An 18867-nucleotide genomic window follows, 5' to 3' on the forward strand; every position below is an offset into this window, starting at 1 on the left:
GATAAATGTTGTTATTTGCTTTTTTTGCGCTTATATACGGGATATACCCTGTATCTTTTGAATCCCATAGATACAAAGAGGATACTAGTTTTGTGTACATGAAAGCAGCATGTTTGCCCCCATAAATTATGCATATATATTCTTAATCCGAACGGCAAGCTGAGTTGGACGTCCATATAAATTTGTATAAGGACGACAGACTTTCAAAAAGTTGGTACATGCACGTAGGCTTAACATTAAAAAACTCTTGTTCTGCACGATATGTCTATGTTCTTTGGTATATATAGATTCTTATGCCATTTTTAAGTTTAAAGTATATATAGAGTATCCGCTAGTCGGACTCTTTCGATTAACTAGTTGTTACTTGTTTATTTTTGCTGCTTCAACAAACAAAGCCAACTGCCACAATCGGCCATGCCTCCGCTCGTTCTACTCTTGCATAATTTGCATGGCTAAGTGAGCAAAGAGTCGTCAAAATAAAGCACAATGCTGCCTTTTTCCGTCTCCTCTAGACCCGACTCTTTGAAAGTGTAGCAGAAATGTGCGTCCGTTTTATAACTCAATTTTAATTGAATTATGTAAATCGCCAGCTAAAAATTAGCAGGCGCAAACTATTTTTTAATGATGCATTGTACGGTTTTAATTAAAAGCAAGCGCAAATTAAATTAAATGAGTGCATTTTCATAGCAGTCGCCTGCTTTGTGTCTAACCCGCCAAGTTTTTCAGCCGTCTGGCTGCAGACTTTAACAATTTATCATCGTTGCAAGAATTAGCCATTCCCCTGCCCAAGTCCAAGCTCGGTGCGCCATCAGTAAATGGACTGGGGCAAAGAGCCTCCAGCTCTGGCTCGCTTGCAAATGATGTCCATTTTGTCTAGTAGGCCAGCAGCCTGGCCAGGGTCACTTTAATCCTGCATTTGTGCGTGTGTTTGTAATGCACTAATCTATGACTATGGCGCTGCGTCGAAGCTGTTGTCATTGGTAGTGTGCACAGAGGCGACTGGCTCAAAGGAGTCTCACACACATTCATACACGCACACACAAACAATGACGTGAACAGCGAGTGCTTCCTACTAATCTGTTGCATATGTTACGGCGCTCATTTATTCTGCAGTCCACCGTGGCGTGTGTGTGCGTAGCTGTGTGTGGATGTGGTTAGTGCTTATCCGGCGACACTAGGTTTAAGCGTTTCGGTCACTCGTTTGTGAAGTGCCACTCGATCTTGTCCAGAAATAAAGAGTTCTTCCAGGAGGAAATCGTCCTGGCTTTGTGGCACAATATGTACAACAAGGAGGTACCCTGTTTCTAGCTCAGACGTCCTGTTAAAAACAGTTAAACTTTCTTATATACACATGTGTGTATCACAAATACAAACTGATCGACCCCTTGGCAGCTGGGCAGAAGGCATCCATTAAAAAAAAAGAGTTCAGATGAATGAAGGTGACCATTACACGCAGAAACCTTAATCGGGATACAGGCTCGAGACATTTGCAGGATAAAGCATAGTGGAATCGCACTCTTGAAGCGATCAGCCTCATTGTAAGGTGTGCTTCCATCCATTATTGCTTCACGGGCAAAGTTCACATAGTTAGACGTGTTTTCATATTTTCCACATTTACACTTGTGCTTGTAATGCAAACATTTAAATTGATAAATGTTAAATATATCTATTTCGATTTTAATACAGTCAAAATCAAATTTAACCTCATGAACTTGCAATCACCTGCAAATATTGTTTAGTGCTTTATGTTAGCCCCATGGGCCATCCAATTGAATGTGTGTTTTATTTATAACAAATTGAAAATAACAAATATTTCATAGCATCTGTGGCAACAGTAACAATTTAGAGTTTTCAAGTCAATGCTGACGAAAAGATTCCCTGTATGCAGCTCTGATTGTTCATATTTCTCAAATACACTAACAAACACTTTTACATATGAGCGTTGGTTTTTTTCATCATATGACTACAGAACTAACTAACTGCAGAAAACATTTAAGCTTCCTAGCTCCCACTATTTGGACTGCGCGTTGATCTATTAGAGCTCAATTAGAGCAAATAGTTTTATATATGGAGATAAATATGCATTTTCAATTATGTACTCACCTGTAAATTAATCATCAATCAGTAAGCGGGAGACGAACTATTATATAAACAGATCCCTGAAAGAATAAAAAACAGAGATTATGTTTATTAGCTTAAAAATGTATTTTCTATCTTGAGTGAGTGAGAATCGCATAGAAGAGCAATATTCTTATTGTTTTTTCAGGACGTCTTGTGCTCACAATAATAAAATCTCAAAATCTGGTTTCTTTATTTCTTTTAATATACAAGATATGCTTAATAAACGGGACTATTTGTTTAATTATATGCCATAGCTGAACCGCATTAAATTGATACTTTTAAGGAAACGGACTTACGTGTGTGTGTTTTTGGCTAGAAAAACTCAGTTATCAGTCCTGTTTACATATAAATATACTTAATGGGGTCAGACATTTTTCCTTCAGTATTTCCAATACTTTATTATACCCTTTACTATTTTTGAATGACTACAGGGTATAATAATAGGCATGGTAATCGCTTTTGTGTGCCAATGACATCCAGTTTAAAAAAACGACGAATATAGAGTGGGAAAAAAGATTAATGCGCACTATTAGTACAATTTAATTTGCATATCATAATCCTTAAATGCGTGTGCTATTATATTATTAAAACTGCAAAAAAAAAAACAACTTTTGTCTACCAATGATACCTAATATGACTGTTGATGGAGAATGTGATATTAATATAATGTTGTACTATAAAATTGTTATTTTTTTTTGTAAGTATTTGAAGCGAAGTAAAAAATCAAAATTATTACCAATTTAATTGGAATTAATATCGAGAACATAAGAAAAAATCTAAAAATCTAGTCAAGTTCTTAATTCTTTTTTGGCTGCTAACAATTTTTAATTTATTTGTGCCATCTAGTAATGAAACTCTTTCTCTCTAAACATAAGGATTTCTACCTTCAAAAACAAAAAAAAAATGGATTGCATCTGCAGCTGAACTTCTTCCACACTCACACACTTAGCGGTAATTGCAAGCACTCAAGTGGCGCCATTGTGTGAAGAGTGCTCAGTTGGCTGCAGTGAGGGTCAGAGGAAGAGAATTCAAGTTGCAACGTTTGAAAATAATTTAACAGCATTTTGAAGCGCATTCAAGTCAACTTCCGGTGCTGCTGCTGTGGCAAGTGCAATTGCAGTTGCAATTGCCATTTGCTGTCTCGTCCTGGCCCCGTTGTTGCTGTCTCCACGTTGTGGCCACTCCAGACGGTTCTGCGATTTGTCATATGGGCAAATACACATGGAAGATGAACGGTGTGTCGTTTATAAGTCTGAGAGATAGACGACCAGAGAATCGTGAACAGAGCCAACTGTTGGCGGATAATTGAATGAATTATTGTTGTCAAGCTTAAGGCAAATAACAGCTTGCCAATAAAATCAGATCCCCAACCATTTTTCATCAATAATTCCTATACAATAAGCTGGAAGCAGATAATACCGTTTGGTAGCTGAATAGCTCATGAGAGTCAGAACTGGCAATTATTATTCCTATTAATATTTAACTTAAGACTTAACTTCTTTTTATACTTATTAGTTGATATTCCTAAGTAAAAATTTCGTTGTTTAACAATATTTATAAATACGTTTTTTGTTCATTTTTAGCGTACGACTGTAATAGTTTTTAATTTTATTTTAAATATAATAAGACATAGTTATGCTTACAATACGCACCCGTTTTTTTAATGGCCTTCGCCAAAGCCGAAATTACATAATAATATATACTATTTCTCACGATTTCCCCCCCATTTTTAGTGGAATGTTACAAAAATACGTCTTCAACTTTCTAGCTCGCGCTGTACTTTGATCACCAGTTAGTCAGTCAGACGGTTGTATATACACAAATACATAGATGGATTCATATAAACAGGGAATTGTCGGTTCTGGTGAAAAATGTCTTCGGATCTCTCAAAAAGTAATTAAGTAAAAATGTTGCGACTACTTTGAGATTTTCGCACAATTTATCGCTCAAATTAAACTCAATTCGGATAGGTCGAAGGCTGCGGTGACCAGCGAAATTGCACTTGGGCAAATTTTAAAAAATTAATTGCTTTTATTACCCCAAGTGGACAGTAAGAGGAGCAGGGGACATCATCAGCGTCAGGGGCAGCTTCTGTGTCTGCTACTGCTCTAGCTCCTGTTTTAGCCCGTGTTTAAATATTCATTGAGAGCACACAAAAGTAGCCGCCCCGCTGTTTCACTCACCCCCCAGCTCATAGTCCTGTAGTTCCCGCTTTCAAGTGTACTATGCAAATAAGTTTGGGTATACAAATTGGCTATTGGTTAAATGGTGTGGGCCTTGGATGGGGGTGCTCGGGAAGGTGACTCTGTGACTCTGTGACTCTTTTACCTGTCTGCTGCGTGACCTGCCCCCTAAGAGCTTTTGAGTTTTCTATTGATCTTTGTTGCTTTGTTTTTCATTTGTCTATTTGCGAATATCTCAATATAAATGGTAGCGCCTTGCAAGAAGTTGGAGGGGCAGGTTAAGGCCGAGCCAACTGGATCGTTTTGTAGCCCACCTAAGTGCTTCATAATAATTTAACACGCTTGCCCCTCACATCCTGCTCACCCTGTCAGCCGCTCAGGTGTTTTCAAAACTTTTCGCCAAGTTTTTCGCGCTATCTCGCGCTTAGTTGGTATGGAGCGAAGGAAGCAGTATTCAGCAGTGTTGGATTCTCCGCTTTGTTTTTGGTATTTTAATTAAAAAACTGTCGCTAGTTGCGCTCAAAGTTTAAATTAAACAAGCGAAGCTGAGCGTCTCTCCTGACGCAGTTTCCAAGGGTCTCGCCTTGGCTTTGGCTGTGTCCATAAAGCTGTCAGAAAATTCAGACATTGCTTTAAATTTCATTGAAGGATTGTCAATCAATTCCTTAGACACCTTAGATGCTGTTGATCCAAAACCTAATCAACATTCCCCAGCGGCATGAAGTTCCAAATTGTTTTGCAAAGGGTTAAACACATGGGAATATATTTTCATAATTCTGGTATCTAAATGTAAAATATTGAAAACATAGTCCTAGCGTGAAACAGCCAAACAGGGCATAGATAGATCTTGATTCAAAATAAATGTTACTCTTAAATTTTAACCTGCTTGCCACGGTGCCTTGGACCTGGGCTTTGGCCTGATATAATGATGGTTAAAGATAAAATATCGTTAATCACTGAGCACTAATCGCTTTATTAATCCGATTGCGTGCCGCACACACACACACACACACACGCGCACGCACAGACAGATGTCGGCGAGTGCGTCTGGGCGTGGCAGTGTGCCTCTGAGCCCGAGTAGCCATCAGTCGACTAATTTGCACATTGATGGCATCTTTTATCGAAGCATTGAACAGGAAAATCTTCGAAACGGGCCAAGTAGAGCGCGGAGAAAGCATGTTGATTGCCATAATTAGTGCAGTGTGTGCGTGTGTAAGTGTGTGTGTGTGTGTGTGTGTAGTATAGTATGTGCGCATGCCATAATGCTATTTAATTAGTTTGAAGCTAGGCGGCTGCATTATATCAGCGTTTCACTGCCATCGGCAGTACCGACGACTTGAAGTTGCAACAACAACACGTGTAGCTAGCATTAGTTAAACTTGTGGTAAGCACACATACGCACACACAAACACACACGCACATATGTGTTGGCAGCTATTTAGCATCTGTACTTACCAGGCAAAACCTAATGAAAGCCAGGCAATAAAAGATAAGCTCTCTTAACTTTGTCGGAGTTTGCGAGTGCATGTGTGTGTGTGAATGCATTGTTGCGGCATTTGATAAGGAACTCAACTCATTTGGTTAAAGTGAGAACAGCAATCGCATGGGCACTCGAATCGCATTTTAACTGAATTTCAGTTTCGAAACAAAACTCATTAAAGGATGTTGCAAGCAGAGCCAGCGTTTCAGTTCTATGCGAAGAAAAGAGTGATAAGGGGAGACGTAAGAGGGAACGTAAGAGGATACAGCAGCGAAAAGCTCTCGTGTATACGAGTGTAATCACACCAGACGCTATAAATACGCTACACGGGAGGGGTACATGAGACAATTAAATGAATGAAAGCTTCGCTGCGTTGATTCGAAAAATCGCTGTCGGAGTCGGATCGTTCCAGAGCTGCTTTGTATTTATACTGTTCGGGGGCCCTGAGCAGGTTTTTTGACTGATTAGCCAATTTGAAATGACAACGCTGCAAATGGCAGCACGTGATGCTGCACATGGGCAGTGGGCATGGCTACGTAGGTACGTAACTGCACCTGCACCATAGCATTACCAAGTACACGTTTTGTAACGAGTGATGAATACATTGTCGTCGTCCCAGCCAAACAATGCCAAAGCTCTTGTGTATTCATGTCATCACTCGCTCAGTTGCTCATTCATTCATTCATTTGGTGCAACATTGATGCTGCCCCAACAAAGGTGGCTCCCATCTAATGAAGCTGGCAACAAAATGCTCGCATTGCTTGATACCTTTTATTTCGCATTCGGGCGACGCGTCGCACTGCCAACCAGCCAAAGAGACTGCATTAAAGTCCCATGATATTTCTAACAATTAAACGGGTCTTATCTCTGGCATAGACGGGCACTTATGCCTGGAACATATCAATTGTAAGCGGAGCTCACAGAAAATGCATTAAAAACGCAAATACAAGCCCGATTCTCGGGGGGCACTCGACGAAAATGAGTTTGAGAAACCAACGTGATGTTGGCTTACATGCAATCTATCTTTAGCCCAAAGCGAATCAGCCAAATCCTCGCTGCACGTTGCTACTGCAACTGCCACTGCCACTGCCACTGCAGCACAATGCAAATTTCTGTCTGTGCGACTAAGTAGCGCACAAAGTGAAACTCTGGGAAAAAATAAAAGGAAAAATTCATGGCAAATAGCGCAGGGTTCAAACAAATGTAAAACATAAGAAAAAAAAAATACCAGCGACCAATCGCAACTTTTGTTGATTTTTGGTTTGCCAGCGAGAATGTGACGTATCAATTTACATAGCTCTGTACAAGGCCCACACTTAGGTTCGGTTCTGGCCTTCAATATATCTATGCATATACAGTGTTTAGCTCTTTTTTGACCTCTCCGTTTTTTTGTTAATTTAGCATAAGTGACGAGTGAGCGACTTTTGGCAAGCGCTTTGGGCAAAAAGTTCAATTTAGATTGATTAGAGCGTAAAAATTGTTGGCGTTTCGTTTTTTCGTTTTTTTCACACACAATTATTTCTCACGTTCCGTCTATCAAATATTTTTCACATATATTTTATTGCTTTGCATCCCTGACGGGCGCTGTCAATAACAGATAATTTATATGCACTTCGTATGCGTTCAGAGACCACGGTTCATTAATAAAATATAAATACATACTATAAAGTTAAAAAAATTGTTTTTAATGTATTATAATTATGATAGCGACAGCTTTGACATATACGGTTATTATAATTCATTGAAATAAAATCAATTTAATGTAAATGTGTTGGGTGCACATGGCGTATGCATAATAACAGACTTTGTTATTTGATACCCTGAGCTATGTGTTACGATAAAAAGCGTTATATTATTGCCGTGCATTGTGTGTTTAAATTCACTTTATGTTAATATCCTTACTTCTTAAATGTCTCTCAAACAAATTTATTTACTTGGTGCATGTAATATGACTTTTATGCAAATATGACTTTTAGGTCATTAGAAAGGCCAGCAGTTTGCAGGATTTTTACTTGTTTTCACAAAATGTTGCTTAATGGCCAACAGTCAAACGACAGGAAAAGGCAGCAGCATCAACCGAACGGCATCAATCATACGCTACGTAAACCGCGATCCGAAAGCCGCCAGTCGAAAGCCATTTTAAGCTGCATATTTATGGCTAAGCAGAGGAGGCAACAAAAAATGCAATAGCCGAATGAGCCGAGCGTAGAGGAGGTGAGTGCAGCGTGGGGCAACATGCAAAATGTTGCAGCTGCGTGTGCAGTGAACGATAAGCGAGAAACAGAGCAGCTCCCAGGGGTTGCCAACGACGAGATATGCATGTTAAGTTGCGTAAAGCAAAGTTACGACCGGACAGGAGCAACACGAGGAGCAGCAGTTGCAGCAGCAGCAGCAGAAGCATCGCTGTAACTGTAACTGCGGTTAAGTCAACAAATTAAAACTTTTTTAATGCCACCTCTTCGGCCCCTTATTCTCGTTCAAACTGCCTCTCCCCAGCTAATACCAAGTGGGGGAGGGAAAATAAGCTAGGCGTGGCAGCTGAACTTATGCACGAGTTATGTGCATAAAACCGGGCTAGGCAGCTGCAGCAATTAAAGTTTTGCACGTGAAATGTTTGTCTGTCTGTCTGTCTGTCAGTCCGACAACCTGTCTCTGCCTGTCGGGCAGATAATATAATTATTTTAATTCAATTTACACACAACTCTCAAACGCAAATTGAGTGCCAAATTTACCATGCAAGTTAGGTTTTTATTCTAAATCCAAATTTTAGGGAACGATTTCTGTGCCATGTGCAATTAAGGCGTATAAATAAGAGCTTGTGGTCCGAGCATGTTGCTCATTTGTACAGCTGGACCCTCTATCTTGCCCAGGCCACGCCCACCTCTCTGTGGATATATAAATTGTTTATACGAGCCCTGCAGTCCGCTACAAAAGGGGTGCCTGCTCAGCTATATAAATTGCTTGTGAAATTGAATCTTTATGGCTCAGCTGGAATATTTTGGCAGATAGTCTATAAATTATGGCCACAAAGGGCATACACGCAAAAGTTGTTCTTTTTTTTTTTTTTGCTGTATTCATTTTTCGAAGGGGAAAACGGATTTATTTTTCCTCGTCTGCCAGGATACCAACTGTCTCATATGTTATCGCAAACACAATGCTATCCATTGCTTTGCTATTGTTGGAAATGATTATCTTGGGCCCAAGTTGTTGAATTGTGCGTTGAAGTGCCACAGTTTTCGGCAGCTTGTAGTTTTGTGGCTGCCAAATAGTTGGCAAATTAGTTTACAAATGTTTTGGTCAACTCTTCCCGTTGGGTCTGATAAAGGTTAACATGTAACGTACACATAATATTCCGAATAGCACATTTATCTTTGTTGTATGATGAGTTTTCGTTGAGAACGCAAATATCAACGAAATTCTTGAGTAATATCTGGCCTAAGCCTATTTAAATTTCTGTTGCCTAGCCATCGATAAACTCAAGTATTTTCAAAGCAAAAGTTACAAAATTCAATGTAAATCGACTTCCGTTTCTTGTAAAATTGCTAAAGTTAATACGAGTTTTGTCCAATATCTAACTATGTTAATCAGTTTAATTTCTTAAATTATAAAAACGTATTGCCAACGTTTGTGAGAGGTAGAATGATCTATATGCTCGTGTAGTATTCACAGCACTGTTTTCTATGGTGCTTGGATAAGAAAATAATACACCCATACACGAGCCTGGGATTCAAACTCGAGTATGTAAATGAACTTCTAATTCTTGTGAGCTTCTAATTCAGCTTTACTTAAAGGGTATCCCCTAGTTGAGCCTATTGAATAAGACAATCTTATTTATTTTTTTTATATTTATTTCCATAAACTCTTTTTAAAAAAGTGTTATTAAAGCATAAGCCTATCATTGAAACAATCGACCAAAAATGAATTTGCATTGAAACATGTTCTAAATCAGCTGTGTATACTTCTGCAAGGGAATTACATATTTAATGTTAAAATTCAAATAGTCTATAATCAGGTATGCTTTAGGAGTATAGCCCCATAAAAAGCAGTGCCATTTATTTTAAGTAAATTATTCAGTACTTTATAAGCCATGCAGCGAATCCGAATGAATTAAAATTGTTTGCCGCTTTCTCATACAGAGCTATGCTAATCAAATTTTCAAAGCATACTTTTTTGTTAATTTGCATGTCGACTGATTTTCGCTCGTGTCGGCCGTTGGCACATTTATAAAAAAGTTCGTAATGCGTTAAGTTGAATTTATGTTGCAAGGTTGCTTGATTGATGGTGACAATTTATAAATTACGACAGCTGAATATCAAATTGTTTACTAAATGTTTTGGCATGAAGGCATGTTAAAGAAGTATAAATTTATTAAATGTCAAGACGCCTAATAGATTCTTTTGCAGCTCTTATCTTGTTATTTGAGTGATGCTTGTTACTTTCACTTTTGCAGCATTCAGTTGCTACTGACTCGAACTCTTGTTCTAACAAACGAGCCTGAGGAGGGCCTTTTAGTCTCGAAGCTCATTCGCTTACAGTTGAAAGTGTAATAAGTGAAATGTATTTGCAAAAGCAACAACAGCAGGAACATGGGCATGAACTGGGCTGAATTAATGGAGTCCCCACCTCGAAGCTTGTGGCTATTTTCATTGAAAAGTTTACGAAACGTTGCAAAATTGTTTGCGGCCATAAAATTGTGTGTGCAGGTCGGCCGGGCCAAGGCAAAAGCAATGCTAGCAAACTCCTAAAGGGCCCGTCCCGAAATTGTAGACTGAATAGCCCGCCAGGCAGTTTCACATCATGTCGAAAGCCGACAGGACCCCTGGGCATCTGGCAGCTCTTTGGCTCTTTGGCTCTTTTTCCTGCTCTGCGAGTTTATCTTTGGCTATCAAGTTATTAAGTTTATGTAATTGTTGTTACATTTTGTGCCACTCGGCTCCACAAATTGTGCGTTGTTTGTATTTGTATTTGATTTGAAATGCTTTGTGGCAGATTACGAAGGCGTTATTCAAGTGTCCGGCTACCAGCTGCCAGTTGCTTCCGCCTTGCCTGTCGGCCATGTTCGATTTTAAGTTCAAAGTTCTTATACCCTATGACTGTTGAATGTTGGTAGTGATGGCAATAAGGAAGTTGTGCAAATTTATGAAATTTATGAAAGGTTCTCTCTTAACACCGATAAAGGACAATATTTCTCGATCTACGTAACGAACTTCGATCCCCTTTCCCCCAATTTGATTCAGACCTAGTTTTGGAAGTACATTAAATACTAAATAGGTAAGTTTATTTCATATTTTTTTAATTTGTCCCTCAGTTATGTATATACATTTTATACGTGAATTATGTTTCTTAAGCTTTTGAAATTTTAATAATATCACAGAAGCTATTATTAAATGTGCGCGGGTGAGGGAAGAAGAAGTACAGGATGCTTACTAGTCGGTCGTCCTCAACTAAACTTTTCTATGTTGTTTGTTATGGGATCACTTTGAATTAGACTCAGCTGTGCACTGGGCTGAAAAATCAAGTGTCAAAGTGTTGATTTTTTGCTATTTCTTAGCCAGCATCAGTTGACATAGACACAGCCATCCAGTTATATAACAGGTGCAGCTTCAGCAGACTTTTATTCACATTTACTCTGTGCCGACAATTTGCTCACATTGCTCTAGCTTTGACTTTGTCAGTAGGCCCGACGTCAGTTGATTAATGATGACAAAAGTGTGTGCTCTACGCCTCGTAGACGCATCCTTAATCAACAAATGCGACATCAGTTAAACTAGACGTAAGCCCAGGCCTCATACTCAACCCCAAGTCCCCTGCAGCTATACAACTCTTCATCAAGCGCTTCGCGTTGCCTCGAGCGTAAAAAGTAGGCGCGTCCCTGGTTACTTTGATGTCCCTCACGTAATCGCCCCGCCTTCTGTCACACGGAACGCACAAAAATACGAAATGCGACTTAAATTAACAGACCATGAACTCTTCTACGATGGCAAACAATTTTTTAGGAAATCCTTTTTTTTGTTTTTAGTTTAGCTTTATTTTAATTTTTCTGTTATTATCTGGAACAACTTAAATTAAATTTGTATGAATATTTACAATCTACTTATTCTACTGGTAAGTCTTATATACAAATTTACAGTGTCAACTATATAAATCGATCTGGGAGATCTATTGGGTGAGACCTTCGTAGTCTCCTCCGCGTTCGGAGTCCTCCAATTCTGCGCCTATTCAGAAGACGCCTAGCCAGTCGATTAGGATGACTTCTCAGTCGCGCTATATAATTTGCGGCCTGTATATTTATTATGTCCCCGACTTTGGGCACTCCTAAGTCTTTTTCCAAGTCGGAGGTTCTCATATACCAGGGGGCACCAGACAGATATCGGAGCGTTTTTGCTTGGAGCACCCTGATTTTTGAAAGACTGGACTTTGCAGCAATGCCATATACCTGGATACCATAACGCCAGGCGGGAGCTATGCAGGATTTATAAATGGTGACTTTATTTTTCAAAGATAGCGCATTTCTACTGTTCAGAAGCCATCTTAGTTTTCCTATTCTGTTCTTTAGGGTTACTGAAACACTTGTGATGTGCTTGTTAAAGTTCAAGCGTCTGTCTAGGTGCACACCTAAGTATTTGTGGCTGTTGAAGTGCGTCACCAATTGGCCGCGCAAGAAAACTCCCGGACACATGTCCCTCCGTAGCGCATAGGTCACATTGGCGCATTTATTTAAATTAATGCCAATATTCCAGCGCTTGGCCCACATTTCAAATTGGTGGAGATATTGCTGCAGGACGTCGGTAGCTTCGTAGACACATTCGTTTCTTGACAAGATGGCTGTGTCATCTGCAAAAGTGGCGATTGTAAGGTCGTGGGGGTCCGTGACTTCAATTGTAGAGCCAGTGGGCATATCGTAGGTAAAGAGGGTGTAGAGCGTGGGCCCTAGCACACTCCCTTGAGGAACGCCAGCCCCGATGGCCTTCATGTTTGACTCAACTCCATCGAGTACTACCGAAAATGACCGGTTTGTCAAATAACTCTGCACAATTAAATATAGTTGAGGTGGCAGTAAGGGCTTAATTTTGCAGAGTAGCCCATCATGCCAGACTCTGTCGAAGGCTTGTTTTATGTCTAAGTACGCTGCCACTACGTACTCTTTGGCTTCGAAACCCTCGGGATTAAATTCACCACCCTATTTAGCTGTTCCGGTGTGCCATGAGATTTTCGGAACCCAAACTGAAAGGGGGGAATTTTTTCTTTAATTCTGTCCAAAGACAGCAGTCTCGTAAGCAGACAACGTTCGAATAGTTTTCCGATCGTGGGCAACAAACTAATAGGCCTGTATGAGTCTAGGGACGAGGGGCTCATTCCAGCCTTATAGATCATGCATATTCTCGCCTTTTTCCATTGGCTTGGAACATGCCCCAATCTCAATACCGCATTAAAGATTAACACTAAAAATAGAACTGCTCTGACCGGCAATGCTTTTAGTGTTATGTTGTCGATGCCATCATCGCCAGGAGCTTTTCTTGTCTTAAGTGCTGCTATGTGGTCTGATACTTCGTTGACAGTGATTGGAGCAACTGGGAGGCTTAGCTGGCCTGGGCTTTCCAGTGTGAGTTGAACCCTTCTGTTCATGCTTGCCGAACTTGTATTAAAAGGCTTGAAGCGATCCTCCAAGTCTTCGGCAAATGCATCAGCCCGTTCCTTTGGGGATCTGGCCCAAGATCCATCAGGCTTTCTGATCGGAAATTTGGGGGACACTTGCTGTTTGTGCCTTCTCGTCAGTCTCCATAGGGAGTGACTTGAGGATTCATCTGGAGAAACATTTTCCAAAAAACGGTCGGTTTCCCTTTGTCTATTCAGCTGCAGCAGCTTTTTGACACGGTTCGACACTCTACGGTAGATCCTGTCCACAATTGGATCTCCGGTTCGACAGTACTGCCTTCTAATCCTTCTCTTAATCAGCAGTAGTGTATGGATTGCTGGCGGAAGTCTCACTTGTGGTCGTGAGCTTTCTGATCGGCTTACTGGCGCAGAAATGAGGGCTGCCGAGTGAACCTTGTTCAGGAATAGCGCATATACATCTTCGATGTCTTCTGGTGCAAGTATTTCCAAGTTTAGGTCTAGAGTTTCCTCTAGATCTCGTCGAAAAGCAGCAATGTTGGCTCCAGGAGGCAGCAGACGACCTTTAATTGTTTTGCCCTTTGGAATACAGTCGTAACCAACTACTAGTGGGATATGATCAGAGGATAGCTGAAACTCAGGCCTTATACTTAAGCCATCTGGGTGAAGTCCGTTATAAATAAAGAAGTCAATGGCACTCGGCGTGTAACTTTGGGCAAACGGGAAATGAGTGGCTTGCCCAGTCGCTAGTATTTCAGATGATGAGTTTTGCACCGCGTCCAGTAAGCAGGTGCCTCTTGCGTTAGCTCTAAAGCAACCCCAGCATCTGTTTTTGGCGTTAAAATCGCCTCCTATAAGGAACATTCTTCCTAGTCCGCTAAAAAGTTGCTGGAATTCCATTGCTGACCACGACAGTTGCGGCGGGAGATATGCCGAAGCGATGGTTAATTCACCCCTGCTAGTTGCAATCTGGATGCTGGCCATTTGCAATTTCTCCATCCTTACCGGTTCATTTTGGAAATATTCGATCTCCTGCTTAATAAGCACCGCCGCTCCTCCTCTTGCTCTATCGCTAGGATGATCCGCTTTGTGAATTTTGTAGCCTGGAATAAAGATGGATACACCGGTCTGAAGCCAGGTCTCTGTAATTAGCATCACGTCAATATTATGTTCAGTTAGGAAGTGCTTAAGCTCATCCACATGCCCAGAGATACCACGGGCATTCCACAATCCGAGGCTTAGTGAATTGTGCATCATTTTTTGGCGTTCAATAGACTCAGACACATTTGTTTTAGGAACTGATTCGTCTCCTGAAGTTCCTTAAACATAGCTTGTAGAGTGTCGACTTTCACAGTGAGTGCTTCTATTGCAGCCTCCAGCCTTGAACTATTGTGGGGTGGGGTATCTTGGTGCTTGGGGGTAGGGTTCCTAATTGACGTCTCTCTATTGAACTTTTCCAGCCCAGTACGCAGAGTATCGGCGTACGAAATATTTCCTCGCACTAAGGTTGCTGGAATGTGTTGCTGACGGTCTTTTTTGCCACTGACATTACTTTTAAATCCTAGACTTACTTTTGGTCTTCTTTCTTGCGTTCTAGCTTTGAACACATTGCACCCCTTATGCCAAGCCTCATGGTTTCCACCGCAGTTGATACAGCAAAGATTCTCAACCAAGGTTTCTTTGCATTGAGCTGTTGGATGATTTTGAGCACACTTTCCACAGGTATAAGGCCTCATACAGTAGTTTTTTGTATGTCCAAATCCTTGGCATCTGTGGCACAGGATGGCATTCAAATTTTTCTTTGGTATTTCAACCAAGACTCTTTGTCGCCCTATTTGCTTGATTTTCAGCGCATCCTTATTATTAGGCTCGCGAGCCAAATCAATGAAAAAGAAATTATTTTGTATTAGTTCCTCAATAGCTTCACCGTTTTCCTGTTGTTGGGCCTTACGAGGACGAGGATTGTGGATACGAAGGACATTGTGTCCATATCGCATAAACTCCTCTTTAATGCTATCTTCAGGGGTGGTGCTAGCCAAATCTGAAGGCCTTGTCTTCCTTCAGTTGGTATGTAAAGTGATGTGCATTATTTTCTTTGAGAAACTGCACTAGGCTTCGATATGAATTCGAGTTTTCAACGTGAACTCTTACTTTTCCTTGTGTTCCAACGTGGAGGGTATAACTATCTGACCCAATGACTGTATCAAGCTCTGCCTCCATCTGGGTCACATTGTTTACATTTTCAATGAAGATGGGGGGTGGCTTCCTGGATCTGGGTACTCTGGCTTCTTTTTCCGCATTCAGCTCTACTTCCATCTCTTCTGCCAGTGCCTCGGCATGGGCTATTTCCTCCTCTGTAGGATCATCGTTTTCTTCATTATCCAGTATTGCAAATTGGTTTTTTGAGTTTATTGGGATCTCCTTTAGACGTCTGTCCATCGATATCTGAGATGCAATTAACCTCCCTTTTTTACCATTTGCTTTTGGAAAGCTTGAAGGCAGCTTACGTTTTATTTTGGTCGTCATCCAGCTGAGTGATTTCACTGATGACTTTCCTAGTTCATTGATATTATTTTCTGATGCGCCTGCAACTACACTTTTGTAGTTAATATTTGGGATGGTGCACACTCCTCCACCTTGAAGTTGTGACAGTGTAGGTAGACGCGTAGATGGAGTTTGTCGACGTCAATGTGCATGTCGTTGCTGCAAAATTGCTACTACTGCACTTAATTGCAGTATTTGAAGCACTTACAGTATTTAGGGATATCATTTCACGAATTTCCGCAGGTGTAGCGCCAGCAATTCTCATCATTTTAGCGAATTCTGGTCGCAGCTCTCTCGGTTGAGAGGGCGTGGATGCACTAACATCCATGCCCAATGTTGTTTGGCTCAATGTTGTTTTTTTCTTATTAATTTTTCACGAAAATTATAAATTTAATGGTACACAATTTTTTTTTTTTTTTTTTTGATGAAAATTTACCTCTGCGTTTGACAAGCAGTGTTGTAAAAGTATGGAAATCCAGATAAAAATTTAATAATTTTCCACTGAAATATGCTATAAAAAATTTAGTCCTAAAGTGTTAATAACATAAATTAAATCAAATTGAGTATGAAATAGCTCGTATACTAAGCCATTTTAATATTTAAAGATGAATGACTAAATATGCAATAACAATTTGTTGAAAGCCAAAAGATAAACGACATTGTTGTTTTTTGAAGTGTCAAAGTTATAAAAAATATTGTGTCCATCAGGTTTAGTTATTAGAATTGATTTTAAATTTATATGCTGAATAATTTTCATATTTGGTTCATTTCTGAAAACGAAATGTGCAACCTTTTTTGATGTCCTTGTCGCGTCCGATAGGCATGTCAAATTTGTTGATAGGAATTGCAATCAATATGTAAAAATGAGTTTTACATTTCGTTTATTTAATTTCATTTTATGGCACTTTATGGCACATAAGTCAAAAGAGGCTATAAAAACCCGCATGTCTCTACTTGTCCTGCCATCCAGCCTTTTACTCGTATTACGCATACGCCGTGTTGAGCACGCAATAAAAATACCAATTGCAGTTTGTACGCCCACACAGGGTCGGTGCGGAGAGAAGGAGGGCGTGTGGGAGAGAACGACAGAGAGAGTGAGATACTGAAGGTTCGCTATTGTTTCGTAATGTTGCTGCATGCAAAATTTATTGTTGATTTTATTTTCAACGTCGTCCTTTTTACACAGCAAATTTTCCGCTTCCTTTTTATGCCTTTTTATGGACATAAATTTACAAGCAGCTACCGGGGGCCACTTTTGGACTGTGACTGGGACTCGGCTCTAGTGACGTCCAGGTACTATGTACAATATTGTCAGCCTTGACCGCCAGTGAAATCAGTGACCAGCGCAAATTCAGTACGCAGCCAGCTGCCCAGCTCTGAGTTAAAAAGTTAAATAGTAGACAACACACACATTGGACGTGTCTACGGCTAATCCGGCAAGCGGAGGTGAAGTAAAGACCTCAAGATGCTTGTCTTTTGCCGTGTCCCAGTCCAAGTCCCAGCCCCAGTGCCCGTCCACCACACTCGCTGACGGCCTTGCCAGTCCAGTGCACGCCGCCTGAGCTTGCGTGCTGGGGCGCCATTAGGACAACATCGATGACTGCCGAGCACGTGGCAGAGGCACAAGGTGAGGGCAAATATTCTTTTTCTTCGCAGCCGCCTTGAAACGAGCGTGAAAGTATTTGCTGCCTTTTCGGTGTAGCACAGTCCAATTAACAAGGCGCCTCTAACCCTTGTCTTTTTCCACTGCCTATTGATTTTCCTAAACTTGTTGTGGGCACACAACAATTAATCCCTTCCGTGCGGTTGGGGCGTGTGCAGCGGTGTCGCTTGGTTACATTTCAAGTGCGGCTTCCCCCAGCTCCAACACATAATTTATTTCGCCTCATAGCGCTGCCCGTGTAATTGTAATATGTAATTGTCTGATTGGACGCCACGCCATAGCTGCCACGCAGAAGCTTCGCTGACTTGCTTTATGAGGCGCTATAATGCGCTTATGTCGGCGTATCGCCAGAACGGAGTCAGCTTATATAATTAGGCAGATAGCGCGTTTACGCATGTCAAATGCAAGCTGTCGGCGTAATGGGCGATGTGGGGCAAGGCATGGGTGGCAATGAATCGGTTTAAATCAGGAGCTTGTGCAGTGTGTGCTTATCTAATTGAAAAATCAAATTATGCATTGCACAATTTACAATTGAGGCTTGGTGTATTTCAAGGAAATCAATTAAATATGACTTCTTAATACGACTTCAAATGTATTTCTTTTAATTCGGCATGTTTAGATTTAAAAGTTAATTTAATTTCTTGCACTGTTATTTGGTCTTAAAGTTCCAAGTCCAATTACATTTTTTGATAGCTTAATCTGCAGCATTTCATAATTACTCTATCGTAGCATCATTATCTAAAAGTTCATCATTATTCAACTCGTAACACTTTGTATGACTTTGGCACACTTTAGCCAATTTTGAAATTAGCCATTGGAAAATGGTGCATCTTGATATAAAATGCTGCCAAATCCACAATTGGCTTGTTTTTTGGTAACTTCCATCGACAACTTGTTGACTGTTTGCCCTTGGCAACCGTCTCTCGCATTTCCGCAGCCAACAAAAAGTGTCACAATTATTTTAAATGACTCGGCATGGAAATTAAAATAGCAATAATTACAGGCATTAGCCTGTGCCAGCAGATACTCGGGCTTAATTCTGGGCGAATGCCCAAAACTCATTCACGAGCTGCCTGTTAACGGCTAACAAGAGGAAAATGTATCAGCGATTGGGCACGGCACGGGGCGAAGGAATGGCAACTAAAGCGACAGCAGCAAATCCAAAGCCGCTTAAATTGTGTGCTAAGTGCCGTTGAGCTTATAATGAAACAGACACACAAAAACACAAACTTAAACATCGAATGGAGCTCTAAACCCGTGCA

This window comes from Drosophila novamexicana, unplaced genomic scaffold (assembly GCF_003285875.2).
Source record: "Drosophila novamexicana strain 15010-1031.04,08,12 unplaced genomic scaffold, DnovRS2.1 tig00004555-arrow-pilon, whole genome shotgun sequence".
Lineage (NCBI taxonomy): Eukaryota > Metazoa > Arthropoda > Insecta > Diptera > Drosophilidae > Drosophila > Drosophila novamexicana.